Source organism: Schistocerca gregaria, chromosome 9 (assembly GCF_023897955.1).
Source record: "Schistocerca gregaria isolate iqSchGreg1 chromosome 9, iqSchGreg1.2, whole genome shotgun sequence".
In the NCBI taxonomy this organism is placed as follows: domain Eukaryota; kingdom Metazoa; phylum Arthropoda; class Insecta; order Orthoptera; family Acrididae; genus Schistocerca; species Schistocerca gregaria.
Genome location: NC_064928.1, coordinates 7,787,028 through 7,801,769, shown reverse-complemented (window position 1 = coordinate 7,801,769; position 14,742 = coordinate 7,787,028). Strand labels below are relative to the sequence as shown.

Here is a 14,742-nt window from a genome sequence, read left to right as displayed (position 1 = left end):
GTTGTGAATTATTCCACTTGCATGGCAAGGTGCGCATGTAGGTGTGTTAAAAATGCTGGAGGCACTGGGTATTGATCCCAGTTCCTCTCGCATACTAAGCGAGCGCTCTACCATCTGAGCTACGCCCGCCGCCCCGAAGGCTAATCGTGCTACATACAGCCATATAGACGACACAGACCCTTGCACTCCCATTATTCAGCAGACAAACACTACTCTCTATGTATCCGTTAGGGTGTCTTTCAGGTTTCGTGCATTATGTATCGAATCGTAGTTGGCCACAATGAAAGTGGCACGTATAACGTCGATAATAGAATTCGGACACCGCTCTGAGTAAGACCAACGTGTTGTCCACCCTCTAGACTTCAATGAGGTTAAGCCGCGATACCTAAGACAGATCTGCACTCGATGACACCTCGATAACAGCCGGTCCCCACACTTACATCTTGCTCTCCTTACGTCAGTATACATCATATCAGTCTGTGACGCTGGCTTTGCAACATCTTGCGTGCCTTTAGGTTCGCCGCGACCAACACTTACCATGCACTGACAACAAAAAATGCAGGCGCCGCGGTTTGAACACTGGACCTTTCACATGCCAAGCGAACGCTCTACCAACTGAGCTACGCCCCATGCACGAGCAAACTGCGCTATTCCCCATTCTTTGCGACTCAGATGCGCACGGACACGATGGTTGGTTGGTTTGTAGCGGTGAAGGGAGCAGAGTACAAAGGCGCGGACCCGTTCATATACACAAAAGTACCAAGTAGTTTCGATGCTCTTGTATTACAAATGAAAATTCCGTCTGTTTTTAACGTCTTAAATTGAAAGAGCCGTCACAAATTGCTCCGTTTTCACTCCTTGACGACAATCATACAGCACCTGAGGTAACAAACACATCTCGAGCCCCATTGTGCACTCCATTATTCATGACAACTCAGTGCCTCGCTCTTTACTACTGTGTACCAATCTTGTCGTCCAACTGCAAAACACTGGGCCACAATAAGTTTCCGCGTCTCCAATGCACTGCGCATACTACGAAACGCTCCCCAAACTTGGCACTCACCCGCACAGCCGACTTTTCCGACTTTCCACGACGCTCACGCTAGTGACAGCATTATTTATAGTTCGACGTCGCGCCAAAGCGAATGAGCACATTTCGCCTACGGCTTAGGCCGCCCTCCTAGTGTGGCTGCTCGGTGTCTGCATGCAGCGAGGGTCTGCAAGCTTCCTGTGTTCGCACCTATGTCACCTGTGCTTGCTTGTCAGAGACAGACTACCGCAAAACATACAACTCACTCCATGAATTGATTGCTACGGCATCTGTTATCAGCAGTCACAACTAACAACACCAGTAGCAGCTGACTGCATGCAAAGAATAGGAATGTGCAGTGGAATTTACGTGAACTCAGCGCAAGGCAGATCTTTCCGACATAGGCTTGAGAATCTTACAGGAACACTTGTACTGTTTCTAAATTAAGTGTAGGCGAGGGAGGAGAGCTCTTCCTGCGCACTAATAACAGCACGCTTGTCAATTGTGGATGCTAATCATTCGCTTGTATCTTCCTAGACACATCTGCTGGTTGTGAATTATTCCACTTGCATGGCAAGGTGCGCATGTAGGTGTGTTAAAAATTCTGGAGGCACTGGGTATTGATCCCAGTTCCTCTCGCATACTAAGCGAGCGCTCTACCATCTGAGCTACGCCCGCCCCCCCCGAAGACTAATGGTGCTACATACAGCCATATAGACGACACAGACCCTTGCACTCCCATTATTCAGCAGACAAACACTACTCTCTATGTATCCGTTAGGGTGTCTTTCAGGTTTCGTGCATTCTGTATCGAATCGTAGTTGGCCACAATGAAAGTGGCACGTATAACGTCGAAAATAGAATTCGGACACCGCTCTGAGTAAGACCAACGTGTTGTCCACCCTCTAGACTTCAATGAGGTTAAGCCGCGATACCTAAGACAGATCTGCACTCGATGACACCTCGATAACAGCCGGTCCCCACACTTACATCTTGCTCTCCTTACGTCAGTATACATCATATCAGTCTGTGACGCTGGCTTTGCAACATCTTGCGTGCCTTTAGGTTCGCCGCGATCAACACTTACCATGCACTGTCCACAAAATATGGAGGCGCCGCGGCTTGTACCCTGGACCTTTCACATGCCAAGCGAACGCTCTACCAACTGAGCTACGCCCCAGTCACGAGCAAACCGCGCTATTCCCCATTCTTTGCGACTCAGATGCGCACGGACACGATGGTTGGTTGGTTTGTAGCGGTGAAGGGAGCAGAGTACAAAGGCGCGGACCCGTTCATATACACAAAAGTTCCAAGTAGTTTCGATGCTCTGGTATTACAAATGCAAATTCCGTCAGTTTTTAACGTCTTAAATTGAAAGAGCCGTCACAAATTGCTCCGTTTTCACTCCTGGTCGACAATCATACAGCACCTGAGGTAACAAACACATCTCGAGCCCCATTGTGCACTCCATTATTCATGCCAACTCAGTGCCTCGCTCTTTACTACTGTGTACCAATCTTGTCGTCCAACTGCAAAACACTGGGCCACAATAAGTTTCCGCGTCTCCATTGCACTGCGCATACTACGAAACGCTCCCCAAACTTGGCACTCACCCTCGCAGCCGACTTTTCCGACTTTCCACGACGCTCACGCTAGTGACAGCATTATTTATAGTTCGACGTCGCGCCAAAGCGAATGAGCACATTTCGCCTACGGCTTAGGCCGCCCTCCTAGTGTGGCTGCTCGGTGTCTGCAGGCAGCGAGGGTCTGCAAGCTTCCTGTGTTCGCACCTATGTCACCTGTGCTTGCTTGTCAGAGACAGACTACCGCAAAACATACAACTCACTCCATGAATTGATTGCTACGGCATCTGTTATCATCAGTCACAACTAACAACACCAGTAGCAGCTGACTGCATGCAAAGAATAGGAATGTGCAGTGGAATTTACGTGAACTCAGCGCAAGGCAGATCTTTCCGACATAGGCTTGAGAATCTTACAGGAACACTTGTACTGTTTCTAAATTAAGTGTAGGCGTGGGAGGAGGGTGCTTCCTGCGCACTAATAACAGCACGCTTGTCAATTGTGGATGCTAATCATTCGCTTGTATCTTCCTAGACACATCTGCTGGTTGTGAATTATTCCACTTGCATGGCAAGGTGCGCATGTAGGTGTGTTAAAAATTCTGGAGGCACTGGGTATTGATCCCAGTTCCACTCGCATACTAAGCGATCGCTCTACCATCTGAGCTACGCCCGCCCCCCGAAGATTAATGGTGCTACATACAGCCATATAGACGACACAGACCCTTGCACTCCCATTATTCAGCAGACAAACACTACTCTCTATGTATCCGTTAGGGTGTCTTTCAGGTTTCGTGCATTCTGTATCGAATCGTAGTTGGCCACAATGAAAGTGGCACGTATAACGTCGATAATAGAATTCGGACACCGCTCTGAGTAAGACCAACGTGTTGTCCACCCTCTAGACTTCAATGAGGTTAAGCCGCGATACCTAAGACAGATCTGCACTCGATGACACCTAGATAACAGCCGGTCCCCACACGTACATCTTGCTCGCCTTACGTCAGTATACATCATATCAGTCTGTGACGCTGGCTTTGCAACATCTTGCGTGCCTTTAGGTTCGCCGCGACCAACACTTACCATGCACTGACAACAAAATATGGAGGCGCCGCGGCTTAAACCCTGGATCTTTCACATGCCAAGCGAACGCTCTACCAACTGAGCTACGCCCCATGCACGAGCAAACTGCGCTATTCAACATTCTTTGTGACTCAGATGCGCACGGACACGATGGTTGGTTGGTTTGTAGCGGTGAAGGGAGCAGAGTACAAAGGCGCGGACCCGTTCATATACACAAAAGTACCAAGTAGTTTCGATGCTCTGGTATTACAAATGCAAATTCCGTCTGTTTTTAACGTCTTAAATTGAAAGAGCCTTCACAAATTGCTCCGTTTTCACTCCTTGACGACAATCATACAGCACCTGAGGTAACAAACACATCTCGAGCCCCTTTGTGCACTCCATTATTCATGCCAACTCAGTGCCTCGCTCTTTACTACTGTGTACCCCTTGTCGTCCAACTGCAAAACACTGGGCCACAATAAGTTTCCGCGTCTCCATTGCACTGCGCATACTACGAAACGCTCCCCAAACTTGGCACTCACCCTCGCAGCCGACTTTTCCGACTTTCCACGACGCTCACGCTAGTGACAGCATTATTTATAGTTCGACGTCGCGCCAAAGCGAATGAGCACATTTCGCCTACGGCTTAGGCCGCCCTCCTAGTGTGGCTGCTCGGTGTCTGCAGGCAGCGAGGGTCTGCAAGCTTCCTGTGTTCGCACCTATGTCACCTGTGCTTGCTTGTCAGAGACAGACTACCGCAAAACATACAACTCACTCCATGAATTGATTGCTACGGCATCTGTTATCAGCAGTCACAACTAACAACACCAGTAGCAGCTGACTGCATGCAAAGAATAGGAATGTGCAGTGGAATTTACGTGAACTCAGCGCAAGGCAGATCTTTCCGACATAGGCTTGAGAATCTTACAGGAACACTTGTACTGTTTCTAAATTAAGTGTAGGCGTGGGAGGAGGGTGCTTCCTGCGCACTAATAACAGCACGCTTGTCAATTGTGGATGCTAATCATTCGCTTGTATCTTCCTAGACACATCTGCTGGTTGTGAATTATTCCACTTGCATGGCAAGGTGCGCATGTAGGTGTGTTAAAAATTCTGGAGGCACTGGGTATTGATCCCAGTTCCTCTCGCATACTAACCGAGGGCTCTACCATCTGAGCTACGCCCGCCGCCCCGAAGACTAATGGTACAACATACAGCCATATAGACGACACAGACCCTTGCACTCCCATTATTCAGCAGACAAACACTACTCTCTATGTATCCGTTAGGGTGTCTTTCAGGTTTCGTGCATTATGTATCGAATCGTAGTTGGCCACAATGAAAGTGGCACGTATAACGTCGAAAATAGAATTCGGACACCGCTCTGAGTAAGACCAACGTGTTGTCCACCCTCTAGACTTCAATGAGGTTAAGCCGCGATACCTAAGACAGATCTGCACTCGATGACACCTCGACAACAGCCGGTCCCCACACTTACATCTTGCTCTCCTTACGTCAGTATACATCATATCAGTCTGTGACGCTGGCTTTGCAACATCTTGCGTGCCTTTAGGTTCGCCGCGACCAACACTTACCATGCACTGACCACAAAAAATGTAGGCGCCGCGGCTTGAACACTGGACCTTTCACATGCCAAGCGAACGCTCTACCAACTGAGCTACGCCCCATGCACGAGCAAACTGCGTTAACCCCCATTCTTTGCGACTCAGATGCGCACGGACACGATGGTTGCTCGGTTTGTAGCGGTGAAGGGAGCAGAGTACAAAGGCGCGGACCCGTTCATATACACAAAAGTACCAAGTAGTTTCGATGCTCTGGTATTACAAATGAAAATTCCGTCTGTTTTTAACGTCTTAAATTGAAAGAGCCGTCACACATTGCTCCGTTTTCACTCCTTGACGACAATCATACAGCACCTGAGGTAACAAACACATCTCGAGCCCCATTGTGCACTCCATTATTCATGCCAACTCAGTGCCTTGCTCTTTACTACTGTGTACCAATCTTGTCGTCCAACTGCAAAACACTGGGCCACAATAAGTTTCCGCGTCTCCATTGCACTGCGCATACTACGAAACGCTCCCCAAACTTGGCACTCACCCTCGCAGCCGACTTTTCCGACTTTCCACGACGCTCACGCATCGTTCACGCTAGTGACAGCATTATTTATAGTTCGACGTCGCGCCAAAGCGAATGAGCACATTTCGCCTACGGCTTAGGCCGCCCTCCTAGTGTGGCTGCTCGGTGTCTGCAGGCAGCGAGGGTCTGCAAGCTTCCTGTGTTCGCACCTATGTCACCTGTGCTTGCTTGTCAGAGACAGACTACCGCAAAACATACAACTCACTCCATGAATTGATTGCTACGGCATCTGTTATCAGCAGTCACAACTAGCAACACCAGTAGCAGATGACTGCATGCAAAGAATAGGAATGTGCAGTGGGATTTACGTGAACTCAGCGCAAGGCAGATCTTTCCGACATAGGCTTGAGAATCTTACGGGAACACTTGTACTGTTTCTAAATTAAGTGTAGGCGTGGGAGGAGGGTGCTTCCTGCGCACTAATAACAGCACGCTTGTCAATTGTGGATGCTAATCATTCGCTTGTATCTTCCTAGACACATCTGCTGGTTGTGAATTATTCCACTTGCATGGCAAGGTGCGCATGTAGGTGTGTTAAAAATTCTGGAGGCACCGGGTATTGATCCCAGTTCCTCTCGCATACTAAGCGAGCGCTCTACCATCTGAGCTACGCACGCCGCCCCGAAGACTAATGGTGCTACATACAGCCATATAGACGACACAGACCCTTGCACTCCCATTATTCAGCAGACAAACACTACTCTCTATGTATCCGTTAGGGTGTCTTTCAGGTTTCGTGCATTATGTATCGAATCGTAGTTGGCCACAATGAAAGTGGCACGTATAACGTGGATAATAGAATTCGGACACCGCTCTGAGTAAGACCAACGTGTTGTCCACCCTCTAGACTTCAATGAGGTTAAGCCGCGATACCTAAGACAGATCTGCACTCGATGACACCTCGATAACAGCCGGTCCCCACACTTACATCTTGCTCTCCTTACGTCAGTATACATCATATCAGTCTGTGAGCACTCGATGACACCTCGATAACAGCCGGTCCCCACACTTACATCTTGCTCTCCTTACGTCAGTATAAATCATATCAGTCTGTGACGCTGGCTTTGCAACATCTTGCGTGCCTTTAGGATCGCCGCGACCAACACTTACCATGCACTGACCACAAAAAATGTAGGCGCCGCGGATTGAACACTGGACCTTTCACATGCCAAGCGAACGCTCTACCAACTGAGCTACGCCCCATGCACGAGCAAACTGCGCTATTCCCCATTCTTTGCGACTCAGATGGGCACGGACACGATGGTTGGTTGGTTTGTAGCGGTGAAGGGAGCAGAGTACAAAGGCGCGGACCCGTTCATATACACAAAAGTACCAAGTAGTTTCGATGCTCTGGTATTACAAATGAAAATTCCGTCAGTTTTTAACGTCTTAAATTGAAAGAGCCGTCACAAATTGCTCCGTTTTCACTCCTTGACGACAATCATACAGCACCTGAGGTAACAAACACATCTCGAGCCCCATTGTGCACTCCATTATTCATGCCAACTCAGTGCCTCGCTCTTTACTACTGTGTACCAATCTTGTCGTCCAACTGCAAAACACTGGGCCACAATAAGTTTCCGCGTCTCCATTGCACTGCGCATACTACGAAACGCTCCCCAAACTTGGCACTCACCCTCGCAGCTGACTTTTCCGACTTTCCACGACGCTCACGCTAGTGACAGCATTATTTATAGTTCGACGTCGCGCCAAAGCGAATGAGCACATTTCGCCTACGGCTTAGGCCGCCCTCCTAGTGTGGCTGCTCGGTGTCTGCAGGCAGCGAGGGTCTGCAAGCTTCCTGTGTTCGCACCTATGTCAACTGTGCTTGCTTGTCAGAGACAGACTATCGCAAAACATACAACTCACTCCATGAATTGATTGCTACGGCATCTGTTATCAGCAGTCACAACTAGCAACACCAGTAGCAGATGACTGCATGCAAAGAATAGGAATGTGCAGTGGGATTTACGTGAACTCAGCGCAAGGCAGATCTTTCCGACATAGGCTTGAGAATCTTACGGGAACACTTGTACTGTTTCTAAATTAAGTGTAGGCGTGGAAGGAGGGTGCTTCCTGCCCACTAATAACATCACGCTTGTCAATTGTGGATGCTAATAATTCGCTTGTATCTTCCTAGACACATCTGCAGGTTGTGAATTATTCCACTTGCATGGCAAGGTGCGCATGTAGGTGTGTTAAAAATTCTGGAGGCACTGGGTATTGATCCCAGTTCCTCTCGCATACTAAGCGAGCGCTCTACCATCTGAGCTACGCACGCCGCCCCGAAGACTAGTGGTGTTACATACAGCCATATAGACGACACAGACCCTTGCACTCCCATTATTCAGCAGACAAACAATACTCTCTATGTATCCGTTAGGGTGTCTTTCAGGTTTCGTGCATTATGTATCGAATCGTAGTTGGCCACAATGAAAGTGGCACGTATAACGTGGATAATAGAATTCGGACACCGCTCTGAGTAAGACCAACGTGTTGTCCACCCTCTAGACTTCAATGAGGGTAAGCCGCGATACCTAAGACAGATCTGCACTCGATGACACCTCGATAACAGCCGGTCCCCACACTTACATCTTGCTCTCCTTACGTCAGTATACATCATATCAGTCTGTGACGCTGGCTTTGCAACATCTTGCGTGCCATTAGGTTCGCCGCGACCAACACTTACCATGCACTGACCACAAAAAATGTAGGCGCCGCGGCTTGAACACTGGACCTTTCACATGCCAAGCGAACGCTCTACCAACTGAGCTACGCCCCATGCACGAGCAAACTGCGCTATTCCCCATTCTTTGCGACTCAGATGCGCACGGACACGATGGTTGGTTGGTTTGTAGCGGTGAAGGGAGCAGAGTACAAAGGCGCGGACCCGTTCATATACACAAAAGTACCAAGTAGTTTCGATGCTCTGGTATTACAAATGAAAATTCCGTCTGTTTTTAACGTCTTAAATTGAAAGAGCCGTCACAAATTGCTCCGTTTTCACTCCTTGACGACAATCATACAGCACCTGAGGTAACAAACACATCTCGAGCCCCATTGTGCACTCCATAATTCATGCCAACTCAGTGCCTCGCTCTTTACTACTGTGTACCAATCTTGTCGTCCAACTGCAAAACACTGGGCCACAATAAGTTTCCGCGTCTCCATTGCACTGCGCATACTACGAAACGCTCCCCAAACTTGGCACTCACCCTCGCAGCCGACTTTTCCGACTTTCCACGACGCTCACGCTAGTGACAGCATTATTTATAGTTCGACGTCGCGCCAAAGCGAATGAGCACATTTCGCCTACGGCTTAGGCCGCCCTCCTAGTGTGGCTGCTCGGTGTCTGCAGGCAGCGAGGGTCTGCAAGCTTCCTGTGTTCGCACCTATGTCACCTGTGCTTGCTTGTCAGAGACAGACTACCGCAAAACATACAACTCACTCCATGAATTGATTGCTACGGCATCTGTTATCAGCAGTCACAACTAACAACACCAGTAGCAGCTGACTGCATGCAAAGAATAGGAATGTGCAGTGGAATTTACGTGAACTCAGCGCAAGGCAGATCTTTCCGACATAGGCTTGATAATCTTACAGGAACACTTGAACTGTTTCTAAATTAAGTGTAGGCGTGGGAGGAGGGTGCTTCCTGCGCACTAATAACAGCACGCTTGTCAACTGTGGATGCTAATCATTCGCTTGTATCTTCCTAGACACAATTGCTGGTTTGAATTATTCCACTTGCATGGCAAGGTGCGCATGTAGGTGTGTTAAAAATTCTGGAGGCACTGGGTATTGATCCCAGTACCTCTCGCATACTAAGCGAGCGCTCTACCATATGAGCTACGCCCGCCCCCCCGAAGACTAATGGTGCTACATACAGCCATATAGACGACACAGACCCTTGCACTCCCATTATTCAGCAGACAAACACTACTCTCTATGTATCCGTTAGGGTGTCTTTCAGGTTTCGTGCATTCTGTATCGAATCGTAGTTGGCCAAAATGAAAGTGGCACGTATAACGTCGAAAATAGAATTCGGACACCGCTCAGAGTAAGACCAACGTGTTGTCCACCCTCTAGACTTCAATGAGGTTAAGCCGCGATACCTAAGACAGATCTGCACTCGATGACACCTCGATAACAGCCGGTCCCCACACTTACATCTTGCACTCCTTACGTCAGTATACATCATATCAGTCTGTGACGCTGGCTTTGCAACATCTTGCGTGCCTTTAGGTTCGCCGCGACCAACACTTACCATGCACTGACCACAAAACATGTAGGCGCCGCGGCTTGAACACTGGACCTTTCACATGCCAAGCGAACGCTCTACCAACTGAGCTACGCCCCATGCACGAGCAAACTGCGCTAACCCCCATTCTTTGCGACTCAGATGCGCACGGACACGATGGTTGGTTGGTTTGTAGCGGTGAAGGGAGCAGAGTACAAAGGCGCGGACCCGTTCATATACACAAAAGTTCCAAGTAGTTTCGATGCTCTGATATTACAAATGCAAATTCCGTCTGTTTTTAACGTCTTAAATTGAAAGAGCCGTCACAAATTGCTCCGTTTTCACTCCTTGACGACAATCATACAGCACCTGAGGTAACAAACACATCTCGAGCCCCATTGTGCACTCCATTATTCATGCCAACTCAGTGCCTCGCTCTTTACTACTGTGTACCAATCTTGTCGTCCAACTGCAAAACACTGGGCCACAATAAGTTTCCGCGTCTCCATTGCACTGCGCATACTACGAAACGCTCCCCAAACTTGGCACTCACCCTCGCAGCCGACTTTTCCGACTTTCCACGACGCTCACGCTAGTGACAGCATTATTTATAGTTCGACGTCGCGCCAAAGCGAATGAGCACATTTCGCCTACGGCTTAGGCCGCCCTCCTACTGTGGCTGCTCGGTGTCTGCAGGCAGCGAGGGTCTGCAAGCTTCCTGTGTTCGCACCTATGTCACCTGTGCTTGCTTGTCAGAGACAGACTATCGCAAAACATACAACTCACTCCATGAATTGATTGCTACGGCATCTGTTATCAGCAGTCACAACTAGCAACACCAGTAGCAGCTGACTGCACGCAATGAATAAGAATGTGCAGTGGGATTTACGTGAACTCGGCGCAAGGCAGATCTTTCCGACATAGGCTTGAGAATCTTACGGGAACACTTGTACTGTTTCTAAATTAAGTGTAGGCGTGGGAGGAGGGTGCTTCCTGCGCACTAATAACAGCACGCTTGTCAATTGTGGATGCTAATCATTCGCTTGTATCTTCCTAGACACATCTGCTGGTTGTGAATTATTCCTCTTGCATGGCAAGGTGCGCATGTAGGTGTGTTAAAAGTTCTGGAGGCACTGGGTATTGATCCCAGTACCTCTCGCATACTAAGCGAGCGCTCTACCATCTGAGCTACACCCGCCCACCCGAAGACTAATGGTGCTACATACAGCCATATAGACGACACAGACCCTTGCACTCCCATTATTCAGCAGACAAACACTACTCTCTATGTATCCGTTAGGGTGCCTTTCAGGTTTCGTGCATTCTGTATTGAATCGTAGTTGGCCACAATGAAAGTGGCACGTATAACGTCGAAAATAGAATTCGGACACCGCTCTGAGTAAGACCAACTTGTTGTCCACCCTCTAGACTTCAATGAGGTTAAGCCGCGATACCTAAGACAGATCTGCACTCGATGACACCTCGATAACAGCCGGTCCCCACACTTACATCTTGCTCTCCTTACGTCAGTATACATCATATCAGTCTGTGACGCTGGCTTTGCAACATCTTGCGTGCCTTTAGGTTCGCCGCGACCAACACTTACCATGCACTGACCACAAAAAATGTAGGCGCCGCGGCTTGAACACTGGACCTTTCACATGCCAAGCGAACGCTCTACCAACTGAGCTACGCCCCATGCACGAGCAAACTGCGCTATTCCCCATTCTTTGCGACTCAGATGCGCACGGACACGATGGTTGGTTGGTTTGTAGCGGTGAAGGGAGCAGAGTACAAAGGCGCGGACCCGTTGATATACACAAAAGTTCCAAGTAGTTTCGATGCTCTGATATTACAAATGCAAATTCCGTCTGTTTTTAACGTCTTAAATTGAAAGAGCCGTCACAAATTGCTCCGTTTTCACTCCTTGACGACAATCATACAGCACCTGAGGTAACAAACACATCTCGAGCCCCATTGTGCACTCCATTATTCATGCCAACTCAGTGCCTCGCTCTTTACTACTGTGTACCAATCTTGTCGTCCAACTGCAAAACACTGGGCCACAATAAGTTTCCGCGTCTCCATTGCACTGCGCATACTACGAAACGCTCCCCAAACTTGGCACTCACCCTCGCAGCCGACTTTTCCGACTTTCCACGACGCTCACGCTAGTGACAGCATTATTTATAGTTCGACGCCGCGCCAAAGCGAATGAGCACATTTCGCCTACGGCTTAGGCCGCCCTCCTACTGTGGCTGCTCGGTGTCTGCAGGCAGCGAGGGTCTGCAAGCTTCCTGTGTTCGCACCTATGTCACCTGTGCTTGCTTGTCAGAGACAGACTATCGCAAAACATACAACTCACTCCATGAATTGATTGCTACGGCATCTGTTATCAGCAGTCACAACTAGCAACACCAGTAGCAGCTGACTGCACGCAATGAATAAGAATGTGCAGTGGGATTTACGTGAACTCGGCGCAAGGCAGATCTTTCCGACATAGGCTTGAGAATCTTACAGGAACACTTGTACTGTTTCTAAATTAAGTGTAGGCTTGGGAGGAGGGTGCTTCCTGCGCACTAATAACAGCACGCTTGTCAATTGTGGATGCTAATCATTCGCTTGTATCTTCCTAGACACATCTGCTGGTTGTGAATTATTCCTCTTGCATGGCAAGGTGCGCATGTAGGTGTGTTAAATGTTCTGGAGGCACTGGGTATTGATCCCAGTACCTCTCGCATACTAAGCGAGCGCTCTACCATCTGAGCTACACCCGCCCACCCGAAGACTAATGGTGCTACATACAGCCATATAGACGACACAGACCCTTGCACTCCCATTATTCAGCAGACAAACACTACTCTCTATGTATCCGTTAGGGTGCCTTTCAGGTTTCGTGCATTCTGTATTGAATCGTAGTTGGCCACAATGAAAGTGGCACGTATAACGTCGAAAATAGAATTCGGACACCGCTCTGAGTAAGACCAACGTGTTGTCCACCCTCTAGACTTCAATGAGGTTAAGCCGCGATACCTAAGACAGATCTGCACTCGATGACACCTCGATAACAGCCGGTCCCCACACTTACATCTTGCTCTCCTTACGTCAGTATACATCATATCAGTCTGTGACGCTGGCTTTGCAACATCTTGCGTGCCTTTAGGTTCGCCGCGACCAACACTTACCATGCACTGACCACAAAAAATGTAGGCGCCGCGGCTTGAACACTGGACCTTTCACATGCCAAGCGAACGCTCTACCAACTGAGCTACGCCCCATGCACGAGCAAACTGCGCTATTCCCCATTCTTTGCGACTCAGATGCGCACGGACACGATGGTTGGTTGGTTTGTAGCGGTGAAGGGAGCAGAGTACAAAGGCGCGGACCCGTTCATATACACAAAAGTTCCAAGTAGTTTCGATGCTCTGATATTACAAATGCAAATTCCGTCTGTTTTTAACGTCTTAAATTGAAAGAGCCGTCACAAATTGCTCCGTTTTCACTCCTTGACGACAATCATACAGCACCTGAGGTAACAAACACATCTCGAGCCCCATTGTGCACTCCATTATTCATGCCAACTCAGTGCCTCGCTCTTTACTACTGTGTACCAATCTTGTCGTCCAACTGCAAAACACTGGGCCACAATAAGTTTCTGCGTCTCCATTGCACTGCGCATACTACGAAACGCTCCCCAAACTTGGCACTCACCCTCGCAGCCGACTTTTCCGACTTTCCACGACGCTCACGCTAGTGACAGCATTATTTATAGTTCGACGCCGCGCCAAAGCGAATGAGCACATCTCGCCTACGGCTTAGGCCGCCCTCCTACTGTGGCTGCTCGGTGTCTGCAGGCAGCGAGGGTCTGCAAGCTTCCTGTGTTCGCACCTATGTCACCTGTGCTTGCTTGTCAGAGACAGACTATCGCAAAACATACAACTCACTCCATGAATTGATTGCTACGGCATCTGTTATCAGCAGTCACAACTAGCAACACCAGTAGCAGCTGACTGCACGCAATGAATAAGAATGTGCAGTGGGATTTACGTGAACTCGGCGCAAGGCAGATCTTTCCGACATAGGCTTGAGAATCTTACGGGAACACTTGTACTGTTTCTAAATTAAGTGTAGGCGTGGGAGGAGGGTGCTTCCTGCGCACTAATAACAGCACGCTTGTCAATTGTGGATGCTAATCATTCGCTTGTATCTTCCTAGACACATCTGCTGGTTGTGAATTATTCCTCTTGCATGGCAAGGTGCGCATGTAGGTGTGTTAAAAGTTCTGGAGGCACTGGGTATTGATCCCAGTACCTCTCGCATACTAAGCGAGCGCTCTACCATCTGAGCTACGCCCACCCACCCGAAGACTAATGGTGCTACATACAGCCATATAGACGACACAGACCCTTGCACTCCCATTATTCAGCAGACAAACACTACTCTCTATGTATCCGTTAGTGTGTCTTTCAGGTTTCGTGCATTCTGTATTGAATCGTAGTTGGCCACAATGAAAGTGGCACGTATAACGTCGAAAATAGAATTCGGACACCGCTCTGAGTAAGACCAACGTGTTGTCCACCCTCTAGACTTCAATGAGGTTAAGCCGCGATACCTAAGACAGATCTGCACTCGATGACACCTCGATAACAGCCGGTCCCCACACTT

The 14,742-nt window shown here is 48.8% G+C and overlaps 1 non-coding gene across 1 annotated transcript; it reads right to left on the bottom strand.

Annotated features, from left to right (window-relative positions):
* Positions 1–557: 557 nt before the first annotated feature.
* Trnaa-ggc (transfer RNA alanine (anticodon GGC)) lies at positions 558–633 on the bottom strand. Its single transcript has one exon. It is a non-coding gene; the product is annotated as a tRNA-Ala (tRNA).
* Between the last annotated feature and the right edge of the window lie 14,109 nt (positions 634–14,742).